This window comes from Petromyzon marinus, unplaced genomic scaffold (genome assembly GCF_048934315.1).
Source record: "Petromyzon marinus isolate PM22_M1 ecotype Great Lakes invasive population unplaced genomic scaffold, UKy_Petmar_22M1.pri1.0 PM_G_Scaffold_1, whole genome shotgun sequence".
In the NCBI taxonomy this organism is placed as follows: Eukaryota; Metazoa; Chordata; class Hyperoartia; order Petromyzontiformes; family Petromyzontidae; genus Petromyzon; species Petromyzon marinus.
The window spans coordinates 9,286,753-9,306,382 of record NW_027422650.1 but is presented as its reverse complement, the minus strand read 5'-3'; positions in this window follow the sequence as shown (position 1 = coordinate 9,306,382).

The following is a 19,630-nucleotide window of genomic DNA, read 5'->3' as shown; positions in this document are numbered from 1 at the left end:
GAATTCCAAGTCAGCCATATTGCATGGGGACATTGTGCTAATGGCCATGTTCTATAGGTGACTTCCAAGTCAGCCATATTGCATGGGGGACATTGTGCTGGTTGTCTTGTATAGGTGACTTCCAAGTCAGCCATATTGCATGGGGGACATTGTGCTGGTTGTGTTGTATAGGTGACTTCCAAATCAGCCATATTGCATGGGGGACATTGTGCTGGTTGTATTGTATAGGTGACTTCCAAGTCAGCCATATTGCATGGGGGACATTGTGCTGGTTGTATTGTATAGGTGACTTCCAAGTCAGCCATATTGCATGGGGGACATTGTGCTGGTGGCCATGTCCTATAGGTGACTTCCAAGTCAGCCATATTGCATGGGGGACATTGTGCTGGTTGTCTTGTATAGGTGACTTCCAAGTCAGCCATATTGCTTGGGGGACATTGTGCTGGTTGTTTTGTATAGGTGACTTCCAAGTCAGCCATATTGCATGGGGGACATTGTGCTGGTTGCCATGTTGTATAGGTGACTTCCAAGTCAGCCATATTGCATGGGGGACATTGTGCTGGTGGCCATGTTCTATAGGTGACTTCCAAGTCAGCCATATTGCATTTGGGACATTGTGCTGGTTGTCTTGTATAGGTGACTTCCAAGTCAGCCATATTGCATGGGGGAAATTGTTCTGGTTGTGTTGTATAGGTGACTTCCAAATCAGCCATATTGCATGGGGGACATTGTGCTGGTTGTATTGTATAGGTGACTTCCAAGTCAGCCATATTGCATGGGGGACATTGTGCTGGTTGTCTTGTATAGGTGACTTCCAAGTCAGCCATATTGCTTGGGGGACATTGTGCTGGTTGTATTGTATAGGTGACTTCCAAGTCAGCCATATTGCATGGGGGACATTGTGCTGGTGGCCATGTTGTAAAGGTGACTTCCAAGTCAGCCATATTGCATGGGGGACATTGTGCTGGTTGCCATGTTGTATAGGTGACTTCCAAGTCAGCCATATTGCATGGGGGACATTGTGCTGGTTGCCATGTTGTATAGGTGACTTACAAGTCAGCCATATTGCATGGGGGACATTGTGCTGGTTGCCATGTCCTATAGGTGACTTCCAAGTCAGCCATATTGCATGGGGGAAATTGTGCTGGTTGTCTTGTATAGGTGAATTTTAAGTCAGCCACATTGCTTGGGGGACATTGTGCTGGTTGCCATGTTCTATAGGTGACTTCCAAGTCAGCCATGTTGCTTGGTAGACATTGCGCTGGTTGCCATGTTGTATAGGTGACTTCCAAGTCAGCCATATTGCTTGGGGGACATTGTGCTGGTTGCCATGTTGTATAGGTGACTTCCAAGTCAGCCATATTGCATGGGGGACATTGTGCTGGTGGCCATGTTCTATAGGTGACTTCCAAGTCAGCCATATTGCATGGGGGACATTGTGCTGGTTGCCATGTTGTATAGGTGACTTCCAAGTCAGCCAAATTGCATGGGGGACATTGTGCTGGTTGCCATGTTGTATAGGTGACTTCCAAGTCAGCCATATTGCATGGGGGACATTGTGCTGGTTGTGTTGTATAGGTGACTTCCAAGTCAGCCATATTGCATGGGGGACATTGTGCTGGTTGTATTGTATAGGTGACTTCCAAGTCAGCCATATTGCATGGGGGACATTGTGCTGGTTGTATTGTATAGGTGACTTCCAAGTCAGCCATATTGCATGGGGGACATTGTGCTGGTTGCCATGTCCTATAGGTGACTTCCAAGTCAGCCATATTGCATGGGGGGCATTGTGCTGGTTGTCTTGTATAGGTGACGTCCAAGTCAGCCATATTGCTTGGGGGACATTGTGCTGGTTGCCATGTTCTATAGGTGACTTCCAAGTCAGCCATATTGCTTGGGGACATTGTGCTGGTTGTGTTGTATAGGTGACTTCCAAGTCAGCCATATTGCATGGGGGACATTGTGCTGGTTGTCTTGTATAGGTGACTTCCAATTCAGCCATATTGCATGGGGGACATTGTGCTGGTGGCCATGTTCTATAGGTGACTTCCAAGTCAGCCATATTGCTTGGGGGACATTGTGCTGGTTGTATTGTATAGGTGACTTCCAAGTCAGCCATATTGCATGGGGGACATTGTGCTTGTTGTGTTGTATAGGTGACTTCCAAGTCGCCATATTGCATGGGGGACATTGTGCTGGTTGTATTGTATAGGTGACTTCCAAGTCAGCCATATTGCATGGGGGACATTGTGCTGGTTGTATTGTATAGGTGACTTCCAAGTCAGCCATATTGCATGGGGGTCATTGTGCTGGTTGCCATGTTCTATAGGTGACTTCCAAGTCAGCCATATTGCATGGGGGACATTGTGCTGGTGGCCATGTTCTATAGGTGACTTCCAAGTCAGCCATATTGCATGGGGGACATTGTGCTGGTTGTCTTGTATAGGTGACTTCCAAGTCAGCCATATTCCATGGGGGACATTGTGCTGGTGGCCATGTTCTATAGGTGACTTCCAAGTGAGCCATATTGCTTGGGGGACATTGTGCTGGTTGTGTTGTATACGTGACTTCCAAGTCAGACATATATTGCATGGGGGACATTGTGCTGGTTGTCTTGTATAGGTGACTTCCAAGTCAGCCGTGTTGCATGGGGGACATTGTGCTGGTGGCCATGTTCTATTGGTGACTTCCAAGTCAGCCATATTGCATGGGGGACATTGTGCTGGTGGCCATGTTCTATAGGTGACTTCCAAGTCAGCCGTTTTGCATGGGGGACATTGTGCTGGTTGCCATGTTCTATAGGTGACTTCCAGGTCAGCCATATTGCTTGGGGGACATTGTGCTGGTTGCCATGTTGTATAGGTGACTTCCAATTCAGCCATATTGCATGGGGGACATTGTGCTGGTGGCCATGTTCTATAGGTGACTTCCAAGTCAGCCATATTGCTTGGGGGACATTGTGCTGGTTGTATTGTATAGGTGACTTCCAAGTCAGCCATATTGCATGGGGGACATTGTGCTGGTTGTGTTGTATAGGTGACTTCCAAGTCAGCCATATTGCATGGGGGACATTGTGCTGGTTGTATTGTATAGGTGACTTCCAAGTCAGCCATATTGCATGGGGGACATTGTGCTGGTTGTATTGTATAGGTGACTTCCATGTCAGCCATATTGCATGGGGGTCATTGTGCTGGTTGCCATGTTCTATAGGTGACTTCCAAGTCAGCCATATTGCATGGGGGACATTGTGCTGGTGGCCATGTTCTATAGGTGACTTCCAAGTCAGCCATATTGCATGGGGGACATTGTGCTGGTTGTATTGTATAGGTGACTTCCAAGTCAGCCATATTGCATGGGGGACATTGTGCTGGTTGTATTGTATAGGTGACTTCCAAGTCAGCCATATTGCATGGGGGTCATTGTGCTGGTGGCCATGTTCTATAGGTGACTTCCAAGTGAGCCATATTGCTTGGGGGACATTGTGCTGGTTGTGTTGTATACGTGACTTCCAAGTCAGACATATATTGCATGGGGGACATTGTGCTGGTTGTCTTGTATAGGTGACTTCCAAGTCAGCCGTGTTGCATGGGGGACATTGTGCTGGTGGCCATGTTCTATAGGTGACTTCCAAGTCAGCCATATTGCATGGGGGACATTGTGCTGGTGGCCATGTTCTCTAGGTGACTTCCAAGTCAGCCGTTTTGCATGGGGGACATTGTGCTGGTTGCCATGTTCTATAGGTGACTTCCAGGTCAGCCATATTGCTTGGGGGACATTGTGCTGGTTGCCATGTTGTATAGGTGACTTCCAATTCAGCCATATTGAATGGGGGACATTGTGCTGGTGGCCATGTTCTATAGGTGACTTCCAAGTCAGCCATATTGCTTGGGGGACATTGTGCTGGTTGTATTGTATAGGTGACTTCCAAGTCAGCCATATTGCATGGGGGACATTGTGCTGGTTGTGTTGTATAGGTGACTTCCAAGTCAGCCATATTGCATGGGGGACATTGTGCTGGTTGTATTGTATAGGTGACTTCCAAGTCAGCCATATTGCATGGGGGACATTGTGCTGGTTGTATTGTATAGGTGACTTCCAAGTCAGCCATATTGCATGGGGGTCATTGTGCTGGTTGCCATGTTCTATAGGTGACTTCCAAGTCAGCCATATTGCATGGGGGACATTGTGCTGGTGGCCATGTTCTATAGGTGACTTCCAAGTCAGCCATATTGCATGGGGGACATTGTGCTGGTTGTGTTGTATAGGTGACTTCCAAGTCAGCCATATTGCATGGGGGACATTGTGCTGGTTGTATTGTATAGGTGACTTCCAAGTCAGCCATATTGCAAGGGGGACATTGTGCTGGTTGTATTGTATAGGTGACTTCCAAGTCAGCCATATTGCATGGGGGTCATTGTGCTGGTTGCCATGTTCTATAGGTGACTTCCAAGTCAGCCATATTGCATGGGGGACATTGTGCTGGTGGCCATGTTCTATAGGTGACTTCCAAGTCAGCCATATTGCATGGGGGACATTGTGCTGGTTGTCTTGTATAGGTGACTTCCAAGTCAGCCATATTCCATGGGGGACATTGTGCTAGTGGCCATGTTCTATAGGTGACTTCCAAGTGAGCCATATTGCTTGGGGGACATTTTGCTGGTTGTGTTGTATACGTGACTTCCAAGTCAGACATATTGCATGGGGGACATTGTGCTGGTTGTCTTGTATAGGTGACTTCCAAGTCAGCCGTGTTGCATGGGGGACATTGTGCTGGTGGCCATGTTCTATAGGTGACATCCAAGTCAGCCATATTGCATGGGGTACATTGTGCTGGTTGCCATGTTGTATAGGTGACTTCCAAGTCAGCCATATTGCATGGGGGACATTGTACTGGTTGTCTTGTATAGGTGACTTCCAAGTCAGCCGTGTTGCATTGGGGACATTGTGCTGGTGGCCATGTTCTATAGGTGACTTCCAAGTCAGCCAAATTGCATGGGGGACATTGTGCTGGTTGCCATGTTGTATAGGTGACTTCCAAGTCAGCCATATTGCATGGGGGACATTGTGCTGGTTGTGTTGTATAGGTGACTTCCAAGTCAGCCATATTGCATGGGGGACATTGTGCTGGTTGTATTGTATAAGTGACTTCCAAGTCAGCCATATTGCATGGGGGACATTGTGCTGGTTGTATTGTATAGGTGACTTCCAAGTCAGCCATATTGCATGGGGGACATTGTGCTGGTTGCCTTGTCCTATAGGTGACTTCCAAGTCAGCCATATTGCATGGGGGACATTGTGCTGGTTGTCTTGTATAGGTGACGTCCAAGTCAGCCATATTGCTTGGGGGACATTGTGCTGGTTGCCATGTTCTATAGGTGACTTCCAAGTCAGCCATATTGCTTGGGGACATTGTGCTGGTTGTGTTGTATAGGTGACGTCCAAGTCAGCCATATTGCATGGGGGACATTGTGCTGGTTGTCTTGTATAGGTGACTTCCAATTCAGCCATATTGCATGGGGGACATTGTGCTGGTGGCCATGTTCTATAGGTGACTTCCAAGTCAGCCATATTGCTTGGGGGACATTGTGCTGGTTGTATTGTATAGGTGACTTCCAAGTCAGCCATATTGCATGGGGGACATTGTGCTGGTTGTGTTGTATAGGTGACTTCCAAGTCGCCATATTGCATGGGGGACATTGTGCTGGTTGTATTGTATAGGTGACTTCCAAGTCAGCCATATTGCATGGGGGACATTGTGCTGGTTGTATTGTATAGGTGACTTCCAAGTCAGCCATATTGCATGGGGGTCATTGTGCTGGTTGCCATGTTCTATAGGTGACTTCCAAGTCAGCCATATTGCATGGGCGACATTGTGCTGGTGGCCATGTTCTATAGGTGACTTCCAAGTCAGCCATATTGCATGGGGGACATTGTGCTGGTTGTCTTGTATAGGTGACTTCCAAGTCAGCCATATTCCATGGGGGACATTGTGCTGGTGGCCATGTTCTATAGGTGACTTCCAAGTGAGCCATATTGCTTGGGGGACATTGTGCTGGTTGTGTTGTATACGTGACTTCCAAGTCAGACATATATTGCATGGGGGACATTGTGCTGGTTGTCTTGTATAGGTGACTTCCAAGTCAGCCGTGTTGCATGGGGGACATTGTGCTGGTGGCCATGTTCTATAGGTGACTTCCAAGTCAGCCATATTGCATGGGGGACATTGTGCTGGTGGCCATGTTCTATAGGTGACTTCCAAGTCAGCCGTTTTGCATGGGGGACATTGTGCTGGTTGCCATGTTCTATAGGTGACTTCCAGGTCAGCCATATTGCTTGGGGGACATTGTGCTGGTTGCCATGTTGTATAGGTGACTTCCAATTCAGCCATATTGCATGGGGGACATTGTGCTGGTGGCCATGTTCTATAGGTGACTTCCAAGTCAGCCATATTGCTTGGGGGACATTGTGCTGGTTGTATTGTATAGGTGACTTCCAAGTCAGCCATATTGCATGGGGGACATTGTGCTGGTTGTGTTGTATAGGTGACTTCCAAGTCAGCCATATTGCATGGGGGACATTGTGCTGGTTGTATTGTATAGGTGACTTCCAAGTCAGCCATATTGCATGGGGGACATTGTGCTGGTTGTATTGTATAGGTGACTTCCAAGTCAGCCATATTGCATGGGGGTCATTGTGCTGGTTGCCATGTTCTATAGGTGACTTCCAAGTCAGCCATATTGCATGGGGGACATTGTGCTGGTGGCCATGTTCTATAGGTGACTTCCAAGTCAGCCATATTGCATGGGGGACATTGTGCTGGTTGTGTTGTATAGGTGACTTCCAAGTCAGCCATATTGCATGGGGGACATTGTGCTGGTTGTATTGTATAGGTGACTTCCAAGTCAGCCATATTGCATGGGGGACATTGTGCTGGTTGTATTGTATAGGTGACTTCCAAGTCAGCCATATTGCATGGGGGTCATTGTGCTGGTTGCCATGTTCTATAGGTGACTTCCAAGTCAGCCATATTGCATGGGGGACATTGTGCTGGTGGCCATGTTCTATAGGTGACTTCCAAGTCAGCCATATTGCATGGGGGACATTGTGCTGGTTGTCTTGTATAGGTGACTTCCAAGTCAGCCATATTCCATGGGGGACATTGTGCTGGTGGCCATGTTCTATAGGTGACTTCCAAGTGAGCCATATTGCTTGGGGGACATTGTGCTGGTTGTGTTGTATACGTGACTTCCAAGTCAGACATATTGCATGGGGGACATTGTGCTGGTTGTCTTGTATAGGTGACTTCCAAGTCAGCCGTGTTGCATGGGGGACATTGTGCTGGTGGCCATGTTCTATAGGTGACTTCCAAGTCAGCCATATTGCATGGGGGACATTGTGCTGGTTGCCATGTTGTATAGGTGACTTCCAAGTCAGCCATATTGCATGGGGGACATTGTGCTGGTTGCCATGTTGTATAGGTGACTTCCAAGTCAGCCATATTGCATGGGGGACATAGTGCTGGTTGTGTTGTATAGGTGACTTCCAAGTCAGCCATATTGCATGGGGGACATTGTGCTGGTTGTATTGTATAGGTGACTTCCAAGTCAGCCATATTGCATGGGGGACATTGTGCTGGTTGTATTGTATAGGTGACTTCCAAGTCAGCCATATTGCATGGGGGACATTGTGCTGGTTGTATTGTATAGGTGACTTCCAAGTCAGCCATATTGCATGGGGGACATTGTGCTGGTTGCCATGTCCTATAGGTGACTTCCAAGTCAGCCATATTGCATGGGGGACATTGTGCTGGTTGTCTTGTATAGGTGACTTCCAAGTCAGCCATATTGCTTGGGGGACATTGTGCTGGTTGCCATGTTCTATAGGTGACTTCTAAGTCAGCCATATTGCATTGGGGACATTGTGTTGGTTGTGTTGTATAGGTGACTTCCAAGTCAGCCATATTGCATGGGGGACATTGTGCTGGTGGCCATGTTCTATAGGTGACTTCCAAGTCAGCCATATTGCATGGGGGACATTGTGCTGGTGGCCATGTTCTATAGGTGACTTCCAAGTCAGCCATATTGCATGGGGGACATTGTACTGGTTGTCTTGTATAGGTGACTTCCAAGTCAGCCGTGTTGCATTGGGGACATTGTGCTGGTGGCCATGTTCTATAGGTGACTTCCAAGTCAGCCATATTGCATGGGGGACCTTGTGCTGGTTGCCATGTTGTATAGGTGACTTCCAAGGCAGCCATATTGCATGGGGGACATTGTGCTGGTTGCCATGTTGTATAGGTGACTTCCAAGTCAGCCATATTGCATGGGGGACATTATGCTGGTTGTGTTGTATTGGTGACTTTCAAGTCAGCCATATTGCATGGGGGACATTGTGCTGGTTGCCATGTCCTATAGGTGACTTCCAAGTCAGCCATATTGCATGGGGGACATTGTGCTGGTTGTCTTGTATAGGTGACGTCCAAGTCAGCCATATTGCTTGGGGGACATTGTGCTGGTTGCCATGTTCTATAGGTGACTTCCAAGTCAGCCATTTTGCTTGGGGGACATTGTGCTGGTTGTGTTGTATAGGTGACTTCCAAGTCAGCCATATTGCATGGGGGACATTGTGCTGGTTGTCTTGTATAGGTGACTTCCAATTCAGCCATATTGCATGGGGGACATTGTGCTGGTGGCCATGTTCTATAGGTGACTTCCAAGTCAGCCATATTGCTTGGGGGACATTGTGCTGGTTGTATTGTATAGGTGACTTCCAAGTCAGCCATATTGCATGGGGGACATTGTGCTGGTTGTGTTGTATAGGTGACTTCCAAGTCAGCCATATTGCATGGGGGACATTGTGCTGGTTGTATTGTATAGGTGACTTCCAAGTCAGCCATATTGCATGGGGGACATTGTGCTGGTTGTGTTGTATAGGTGACTTCCAAGTCAGCCATATTGCATGGGGGACATTGTGCTGGTTGTGTTGTATAGGTGACTTCCAAGTCAGCCATATTGCATGGGGGACATTGTGCTGGTGGCCATGTTCTATAGGTGACTTCCAAGTCAGCCATATTGCATGGGGGACATTGTGCTGGTGGCCATGTTCTATAGGTGACTTCCAAGTCAGCCATATTGCATGGGGGACATTGTGCTGGTTGTCTTGTATAGGTGACTTCCAAGTCAGCCATATTGCATGGGGGACATTGTGCTGGTGGCCATGTTCTATAGGTGACTTCCAAGTCAGCCATATTGCTTGGGGGACATTGTGCTGGTTGCCATGTTGTATAGGTGACTTCCAAGTCAGCCATATTGCATGGGGGACATTGTGCTGGTTGCCGTATAGGTGACTTCCAAGTCAGCCATATTGCATGGGGGACATTGTGCTGGTTGTGTTGTTTAGGTGATTTCCAAGTCAGCCATATTGCATGGGGGACATTGTGCTGGTTGTGTTGTATAGGTGACTTCCAAGTCAGCCATATTGCATGGGGGACATTGTGCTGGTTGCCATGTCCTATAGGTGACTTCCAAGTCAGCCATATTGCATGGGGGACATTGTGCTGGTTGTCTTGTATAGGTGACGTCCAAGTCAGCCATATTGCTTGGGGGACATTGTGCTGGTTGCCATGTTCTATAGGTGACTTCCAAGTCAGCCATATTGCTTGGGGGACATTGTGCTGGTTGTGTTGTATAGGTGACTTCCAAGTCAGCCATATTGCATGGGGGACATTGTGCTGGTTGTCTTGTATAGGTGACTTCCAATTCAGCCATATTGCATGGGGGACATTGTGCTGGTTGTATTGTATAGGTGACTTCCAAGTCAGCCATATTGCATGGGGGACATTGTGCTGGTTGTGTTGTATAGGTGACTTCCAAGTCAGCCATATTGCATGGGGGACATTGTGCTGGTTGTATTGTATAGGTGACTTCCAAGTCAGCCATATTGCATGGGGGACATTGTGCTGGTTGTATTGTATAGGTGACTTCCAAGTCAGCCGTGTTGCATGGGGGACATTGTGCTGGTGGCCATGTTCTATAGGTGACATCCAAGTCAGCCATATTGCATGGGGGACATTGTGCTGGTTGCCATGTTGTATAGGTGACTTCCAATTCAGACATATTGCATGGGGGACATTGTACTGGTTGTCTTGTATAGGTGACTTCCAAGTCAGCCGTGTTGCATTGGGGACATTGTGCTGGTGGCCATGTTCTATAGGTGACTTCCAAGTCAGCCATATTGCATGGGGGACATTGTGCTGGTTGCCATGTTGTATAGGTGACTTCCAAGTCAGCCATATTGCATGGGGGACATTGTGCTGGTTGCCATGTTGTATAGGTGACTTCCAAGTCAGCCATATTGCATGGGGGACATTGTGCTGGTGGCCATGTTCTATAGGTGACTTCCAAGTCAGCCATATTGCTTGGGTGACATTGTGCTGGTTGTATTGTATAGGTGACTTCCAAGTCAGCCATATTGCATGGGGGACATTGTGCTGGTTGTGTTGTATAGGTGACTTCCAAGTCAGCCATATTGCTTGGGGGACATTGTGCTGGTTGCCATGTTCTATAGGTGACTTCCAAGTCAGCCATATTGCTTGGGGGACATTGTGCTGGTTGTGTTTTATAGGTGACTTCCAAGTCAGCCATATTGCATGGGGGACATTGTGCTGGTTGTATTGTATAGGTGACTTCCAAGTCAGCCATATTGCATGGGGGACATTGTGCTGGTTGTATTGTATAGGTGACTTCCAAGTCAGCCATATTGCATGGGGGACATTGTGCTGGTTGCCATGTCCTATAGGTGACTTCCAAGTCAGCCATATTGCATGGGGGACATTGTGCTGGTTGTCTTGTATAGGTGACTTCCAAGTCAGCCATATTGCTTGGGGGACATTGTGCTGGTTACCATGTTCTATAGGTGACTTCCAAGTCAGCCATATTGCATGGGGGACATTGTGCTGGTTGTGTTGTATAGGTGACTTCCAAGTCAGCCATATTGCATGGGGGACATTGTGCTGGTTGTGTTGTATAGGTGACTTCCAAGTCAGCCATATTGCATGGGGGACATTGTGCTGGTGGCCATGTTCTATAGGTGACTTCCAAGTCAGCCATATTGCATGGGGGACATTGTGCTGGTGGCCATGTTCTATAGGTGACTTCCAAGTCAGCCATATTGCATGGGGGACATTGTGCTGGTTGTCTTGTATAGGTGACTTCCAAGTCAGCCATATTGCATGGGGGACATTGTGCTGGTGGCCATGTTCTATAGGTGACTTCCAAGTCAGCCATATTGCTTGGGGGACATTGTGCTGGTTGCCATGTTGTATAGGTGACTTCCAAGTCAGCCATATTGCATGGGGGACATTGTGCTGGTTGCCATGTTGTATAGGTGACTTCCAAGTCAGCCATATTGCATGGGGGACATTGTGCTGGTTGTGTTGTTTAGGTGATTTCCAAGTCAGCCATATTGCATGGGGGACATTGTGCTGGTTGTGTTGTATAGGTGACTTCCAAGTCAGCCATATTGCATGGGGGACATTGTGCTGGTTGTATTGTATAGGTGACTTCCAAGTCAGCCATATTGCATGGGGGACATTGTGCTTGTTGCCATGTCCTATAGGTGACTTCCAAGTCAGCCATATTGCATGGGGGACATTGTGCTGGTTGTCTTGTATAGGTGACGTCCAAGTCAGCCATATTGCTTGGGGGACATTGTGCTGGTTGCCATGTTCTATAGGTGACTTCCAAGTCAGCCATATTGCTTGGGGGACATTGTGCTGGTTGTGTTGTATAGGTGACTTCCAAGTCAGCCATATTGCATGGGGGACATTGTGCTGGTTGTCTTGTATAGGTGACTTCCAATTCAGCCATATTGCATGGGGGACATTGTGCTGGTTGTATTGTATAGGTGACTTCCAAGTCAGCCATATTGCATGGGGGACATTGTGCTGGTTGTGTTGTATAGGTGACTTCCAAGTCAGCCATATTGCATGGGGGACATTGTGCTGGTTGTATTGTATAGGTGACTTCCAAGTCAGCCATATTGCATGGGGGACATTGTGCTGGTTGTATTGTATAGGTGACTTCCAAGTCAGCCGTGTTGCATGGGGGACATTGTGCTGGTGGCCATGTTCTATAGGAGACATCCAAGTCAGCCATATTGCATGGGGGACATTGTGCTGGTTGCCATGTTGTATAGGTGACTTCCAAGTCAGACATATTGCATGGGGGACATTGTACTGGTTGTCTTGTATAGGTGACTTCCAAGTCAGCCGTGTTGCATTGGGGACATTGTGCTGGTGGCCATGTTCTATAGGTGACTTCCAAGTCAGCCATATTGCATGGGGGACATTGTGCTGGTTTCCATGTTGTATAGGTGACTTCCAAGTCAGCCATATTGCATGGGGGACATTGTGCTGGTTGCCATGTTGTATAGGTGACTTCCAAGTCAGCCATATTGCATGGGGGACATTGTGCTGGTGGCCATGTTCTATAGGTGACTTCCAAGTCAGCCATATTGCTTGGGTGACATTGTGCTGGTTGTATTGTATAGGTGACTTCCAAGTCAGCCATATTGCATGGGGGACATTGTGCTGGTTGTGTTGTATAGGTGACTTCCAAGTCAGCCATATTGCATGGGGGACATTGTGCTGGTTGTATTGTATAGGTGACTTCCAAGACAGCCATATTGCATGGGGGACATTGTGCTGGTTGTATTGTATAGGTGACTTCCAAGTCAGCCGTGTTGCATGGGGGACATTGTGCTGGTGGCCATGTTCTATAGGTGACATCCAAGTCAGCCATATTGCATGGGGGACATTGTGCTGGTTGCCATGTTGTATAGGTGACTTCCAAGTCAGCCATATTGCATGGGGGACATTGTACTGGTTGTCTTGTATAGGTGACTTCCAAGTCAGCCGTGTTGCATTGGGGACATTGTGCTGGTGGCCATGTTCTATAGGTGACTTCCAAGTCAGCCATATTGCATGGGGGACATTGTGCTGGTTGCCATGTTGTATAGGTGACTTCCAAGTCAGCCATATTGCATGGGGGACATTGTGCTGGTTGCCATGTTGTATAGGTGACTTCCAAGTCAGCCATATTGCATGGGGGACATTGTGCTGGTTGTGTTGTATAGTTGACTTCCAAGTCAGCCATATTGCATGGGGGACATTGTGCTGGTTGTATTGTATAGGTGACTTCCAAGTCAGCCATATTGCATGGGGGACATTGTGCTGGTTGTATTGTATAGGTGACTTCCAAGTCAGCCATATTGCATGGGGGACATTGTGCTGGTTGCCATGTCCTATAGGTGACTTCCAAGTCAGCCATATTGCATGGGGGACATTGTGCTGGTTGTCTTGTATAGGTGACGTCCAAGTCAGCCATATTGCTTGGGGGACATTGTGCTGGTTGCCATGTTCTATAGGTGACTTCCAAGTCTTCCATATTGCTTGGGGGACATTGTGCTGGTTGTGTTTTATAGGTGACTTCCAAGTCAGCCATATTGCATGGGGGACATTGTGCTGGTTGCATTGTATAGGTGACTTCCAAGTCAGCCATATTGCATGGGGGACATTGTGCTGGTTGTATTGTATAGGTGACTTCCAAGTCAGCCATATTGCATGGGGGACATTGTGCTGGTTGCCATGTCCTATAGGTGACTTCCAAGTCAGCCATATTGCATGGGGGACATTGTGCTGGTTGTCTTGTATAGGTGACTTCCAAGTCAGCCATATTGCTTGGGGGACATTGTGCTGGTTGCCATGTTCTATAGGTGACTTCCAAGTCAGCCATATTGCATGGGGGACATTGTGCTGGTTGTGTTGTATAGGTGACTTCCAAGTCAGCCATATTGCATGGGGGACATTGTGCTGGTGGCCATGTTCTATAGGTGACTTCCAAGTCAGCCATATTGCATGGGGGACATTGTGCTGGTGGCCATGTTCTATAGGTGACTTCCAAGTCAGCCATATTGCATGGGGGACATTGTGCTGGTTGTCTTGTATAGGTGACTTCCAAGTCAGCCATATTGCATAGGGGACATTGTGCTGGTGGCCATGTTCTATAGGTGACATCCAAGTCAGCCATATTGCATGGGAGACATTGTGCTGGTTGCCATGTTGTATAGGTGACTTCCAAGTCAGCCATATTGCATGGGGGACATTGTACTGGTTGTCTTGTATAGGTGACTTCCAAGTCAGCCGTGTTGCATTGGGGACATTGTGCTGGTGGCCATGTTCTATAGGTGACTTCCAAGTCAGCCATATTGCATGGGGGACATTGTGCTGGTTGCCATGTTGTATAGGTGACTTCCAAATCAGCCATATTGCATGGGGGACATTGTGCTGGTGGCCATGTTCTATAGGTCACTTCCAAGTCAGCCATATTGCTTGGGTGACATTGTGCTGGTTGTATTGTATAGGTGACTTCCAAGTCAGCCATATTGCATGGGGGACATTGTGCTGGTTGTGTTGTATAGGTGACTTCCAAGTCAGCCATATTGCATGGGGGACATTGTGCTGGTTGTATTGTATAGGTGACTTCCAAGTCAGCCATATTGCATGGGGGACATTGTGCTGGTTGTATTGTATAGGTGACTTCCAAGTCAGCCGTGTTGCATGGGGGACATTGTGCTGGTGGCCATGTTCTATAGGTGACATCCAAGTCAGCCATATTGCATGGGGGACATTGTGCTGGTTGCCATGTTGTATAGGTGACTTCCAAGTCAGCCATATTGCATGGGGGACATTGTACTGGTTGTCTTGTATAGGTGACTTCCAAGTCAGCCGTGTTGCATTGGGGACATTGTGCTGGTGGCCATGTTCTATAGGTGACTTCCAAGTCAGCCATATTGCATGGGGGACATTGTGCTGGTTGCCATGTTGTATAGGTGACTTCCAAGTCAGCCATATTGCATGGGGGACATTGTGCTGGTTGCCATGTTGTATAGGTGACTTCCAAGTCAGCCATATTGCATGGGGGACATTGTGCTGGTTGTGTTGTATAGGTGACTTCCAAGTCAGCCATATTGCATGGGGGACATTGTGCTGGTTGTATTGTATAGGTGACTTCCAAGTCAGCCATATTGCATGGGGGACATTGTGCTGGTTGTATTGTATAGGTGACTTCCAAGTCAGCCATATTGCATGGGGGACATTGTGCTGGTTGCCATGTCCTATAGGTGACTTCCAAGTCAGCCATATTGCATGGGGGACATTGTGCTGGTTGTCTTGTATAGGTGACGTCCAAGTCAGCCATATTGCTTGGGGGACATTGTGCTGGTTGCCATGTTCTATAGGTGACTTCCAAGTCAGCCATATTGCTTGGGGGACATTGTGCTGGTTGTGTTTTATAGGTGACTTCCAAGTCAGCCATATTGCATGGGGGACATTGTGCTGGTTGTATTGTATAGGTGACTTCCAAGTCAGCCATATTGCATGGGGGACATTGTGCTGGTTGTATTGTATAGGTGACTTCCAAGTCAGCCATATTGCATGGGGGACATTGTGCTGGTTGCCATGTCCTATAGGTGACTTCCAAGTCAGCCATATTGCATGGGGGACATTGTGCTGGTTGTCTTGTATAGGTGACTTCCAAGTCAGCCATATTGCTTGGGGGACATTGTGCTGGTTGCCATGTTCTATAGGTGACTTCCAAGTCAGCCATATTGCATGGGGGACATTGTGCTGGTTGTGTTGTATAGGTGACTTCCAAGTCAGCCATATTGCATGGGGGACATTGTGCTTGTGGCCATGTTCTATAGGTGACTTCCAAGTCAGCCATATTGCATGGGGGACATTGTGCTGGTGGCCATGTTCTATAGGTGACTTCCAAGTCAGCCATATTGCATGGGGGACATTGTGCTGGTTGTCTTGTATAGGTGACTTCCAAGTCAGCCATATTGCATGGGGGACATTGTGCTGGTGGCCATGTTCTATAGGTGACTTCCAAGTCAGCCATATTGCTTGGGGGACATTGTGCTGGTTGCCATGTTGTATAGGTGACTTCCAAGTCAGCCATATTGCATGGGGGACATTGTGCTGGTTGCCATGTTGTATAGGTGACTTCCAAGTCAGCCATATTGCATGGGGGACATTGTGCTGGTTGTGTTGTATAGGTGACTTCCAAGTCAGCCATATTGCATGGGGGACATTGTGCTGGTTGTGTTGTATAGGTGACTTCCAAGTCAGCCATATTGCATAGGGGACATTGTGCTGGTTGTATTGTATAGGTGACTTCCAAGTCAGCCATATTGCATGGGGGACATTGTGCTGGTTGCCATGTCCTATAGGTGACTTCCAAGTCAGCCATATTGCATGGGGGACATTGTGCTGGTTGTCTTGTATAGGTGACGTCCAAGTCAGCCATATTGCTTGGGGGACATTGTGCTGGTTGCCGTGTTCTATAGGTGACTTCCAAGTCAGCCATATTGCGTGGGGGACATTGTGCTGGTGGCCATGTTCTATAGGTGACTTCCAAGTCAGCCATATTGCTTGGGGGACATTGTGCTGGTTGTATTGTATAGGTGGTTCCAAGTCAGCCATATTGCATGGGGGACATTGTGCTGGTTGTGTTGTATAGGTGACTTCCAAGTCAGCCATATTGCATGGGGGACATTGTGCTGGTTGTATTGTATAGGTGACTTCCAAGTCAGCCATATTGCATGGGGGACATTGTGCTGGTTGTATTGTATAGGTGACTTCCAAGTCAGCCGTGTTGCATGGGGGACATTGTGCTGGTGGCCTTGTTCTATAGGTGACATCCAAGTCAGCCATATTGCATGGGGGACATTGTGCTGGTTGCCATGTTGTATAGGTGACTTCCAAGTCAGCCATATTGCATGGGGGACATTGTACTGGTTGTCTTGTATAGGTGACTTCCAAGTCAGCCGTGTTGCATTGGGGACATTGTGCTGGTGGCCATGTTCTATAGGTGACTTCCAAGTCAGCCATATTGCATGGGGGACATTGTGCTGGTTGCCATGTTGTATAGGTGACTTCCAAGTCAGCCATATTGCATGGGGGACATTGTGCTGGTTGCCATGTTGTATAGGTGACTTCCAAGTCAACCATATTGCATGGGGGACATTGTGCTGGTTGTGTTGTATAGGTGACTTCCAAGTCAACCATATTGCATGAGGGACATTGTGCTGGTTGTATTGTATAGGTGACTTCCAAGTCAGCCATATTGCATGGGGGACATTGTACTGGTTGTATTGTATAGGTGACTTCCAAGTCAGCCATATTGCATGGGGGACATTGTGCTGGTTGCCATGTCCTATATGTGACTTCCAAGTCAGCCATATTGCATGGGGGACATTGTGCTGGTTGTCTTGTATAGGTGACGTCCAAGTCAGCCATATTGCTTGGGGGACATTGTGCTGGTTGCCATGTTCTATAGGTGACTTCCAAGTCAGCCATATTGCTTGGGGGACATTGTGCTGGTTGTGTTGTATAGGTGACTTCCAAGTCAGCCATATTGCATGGGGGACATTGTGCTGGTTGTATTGTATAGGTGACTTCCAAGTCAGCCATATTGCATGGGGGACATTGTGCTGGTTGTATTGTATAGGTGACTTCCAAGTCAGCCATATTGCATGGGGGACATTGTGCTGGTTGCCATGTCCTATAGGTGACTTCCAAGTCAGCCATATTGCATGGGGGACATTGTGCTGGTTGTCTTGTATAGGTGACTTCCAAGTCAGCCATATTGCTTGGGGGGCATTGTGCTGGTTGACATGTTCTATAGGTGACTTCCAAGTCAGCCATATTGCATGGGGGACATTGTGCTGGTTGTGTTGTATAGGTGACTTCCAAGTCAGCCATATTGCATGGGGGACATTGTGCTGGTGGCCATGTTCTATAGGTGACTTCCAAGTCAGCCATATTGCATGGGGGACATTGTGCTGGTGGCCATGTTCTATAGGTGACTTCCAAGTCAGCCATATTGCATGGGGGACATTGTGCTGGTTGTCTTGTATAGGTGACTTCCAAGTCAGCCATATTGCATGGGGGACATTGTGCTGGTGGCCATGTTCTATAGGTGACTTCCAAGTCAGCCATATTGCTTGGGGGACATTGTGCTGGTTGCCATGTTGTATAGGTGACTTCCAAGTCAGCCATATTGCATGGGGGACATTGTGCTGGTTGCCATGTTGTATAGGTGACTTCCAAGTCAGCCATATTGCATGGGGGACATTGTGCTGGTTGTGTTGTATAGGTGACTTCCAAGTCAGCCATATTGCATGGGGGACATTGTGCTGGTTGTGTTGTATAGGTGACTTCCAAGTCAGCCATATTGCATAGGGGACATTGTGCTGGTTGTATTGTATAGGTGACTTCCAAGTCAGCCATATTGCATGGGGGACATTGTGCTGGTTGCCATGTCCTATAGGTGACTTCCAAGTCAGCCATATTGCATGGGAGACATTGTGCTGGTTGTCTTGTATTGGTGACGTCCAAGTCAGCCATATTGCTTGGGGGACATTGTGCTGGTTGCCATGTTCTATAGGTGACTTCCAAGTCAGCCATATTGCTTGGGGGACATTGTGCTGGTTGTGTTGTATAGGTGACTTCCAAGTCAGCCATATTGCATGGGGGACATTGTGCTGGTTGTCTTGTATAGGTGACTTCCAATTCAGCCATATTGCATGGGGGACATTGTGCTGGTGGCCATGTTCTATAGGTGACTTCCAAGTCAGCCATATTGCTTGGGGGACATTGTGCTGGTTGTATTGTATAGGTGACTTCCAAGTCAGCCATATTGCATGGGGGACATTGTGCTGGTTGTGTTGTATAGGTGACTTCCAAGTCAGCCATATTGCATGGGGGACATTGTGCTGGTTGTATTGTATAGGTGACTTCCAAGTCAGCCATATTGCATGGGGGACATTGTGCTGGTTGTATTGTATAGGTGACTTCCAAGTCAGCCGTGTTGCATGGGGGACATTGTGCTGGTGGCCATGTTCTATAGGAGACATCCAAGTCAGCCATATTGCATGGGGGACATTGTGCTGGTTGCCATGTTGTATAGGTGACTTCCAAGTCAGACATATTGCATGGGGGACATTGTACTGGTTGTCTTGTATAGGTGACTTCCAAGTCAGCCGTGTTGCATTGGGGACATTGTGCTGGTGGCCATGTTCTATAGGTGACTTCCAAGTCAGCCATATTGCATGGGGGACATTGTGCTGGTTTCCATGTTGTATAGGTGACTTCCAAGTCAGCCATATTGCATGGGGGACATTGTGCTGGTTGCCATGTTGTATAGGTGACTTCCAAGTCAGCCATATTGCATGGGGGACATTGTGCTGGTGGCCATGTTCTATAGGTGACTTCCAAGTCAGCCATATTGCTTGGGTGACATTGTGCTGGTTGTATTGTATAGGTGACTTCCAAGTCAGCCATATTGCATGGGGGACATTGTGCTGGTTGTGTTGTATAGGTGACTTCCAAGTCAGCCATATTGCATGGGGGACATTGTGCTGGTTGTATTGTATAGGTGACTTCCAAGACAGCCATATTGCAAGGGGGACATTGTGCTGGTTGTATTGTATAGGTGACTTCCAAGTCAGCCGTGTTGCATGGGGGACATTGTGCTTTTGGCCATGTTCTATAGGTGACATCCAAGTC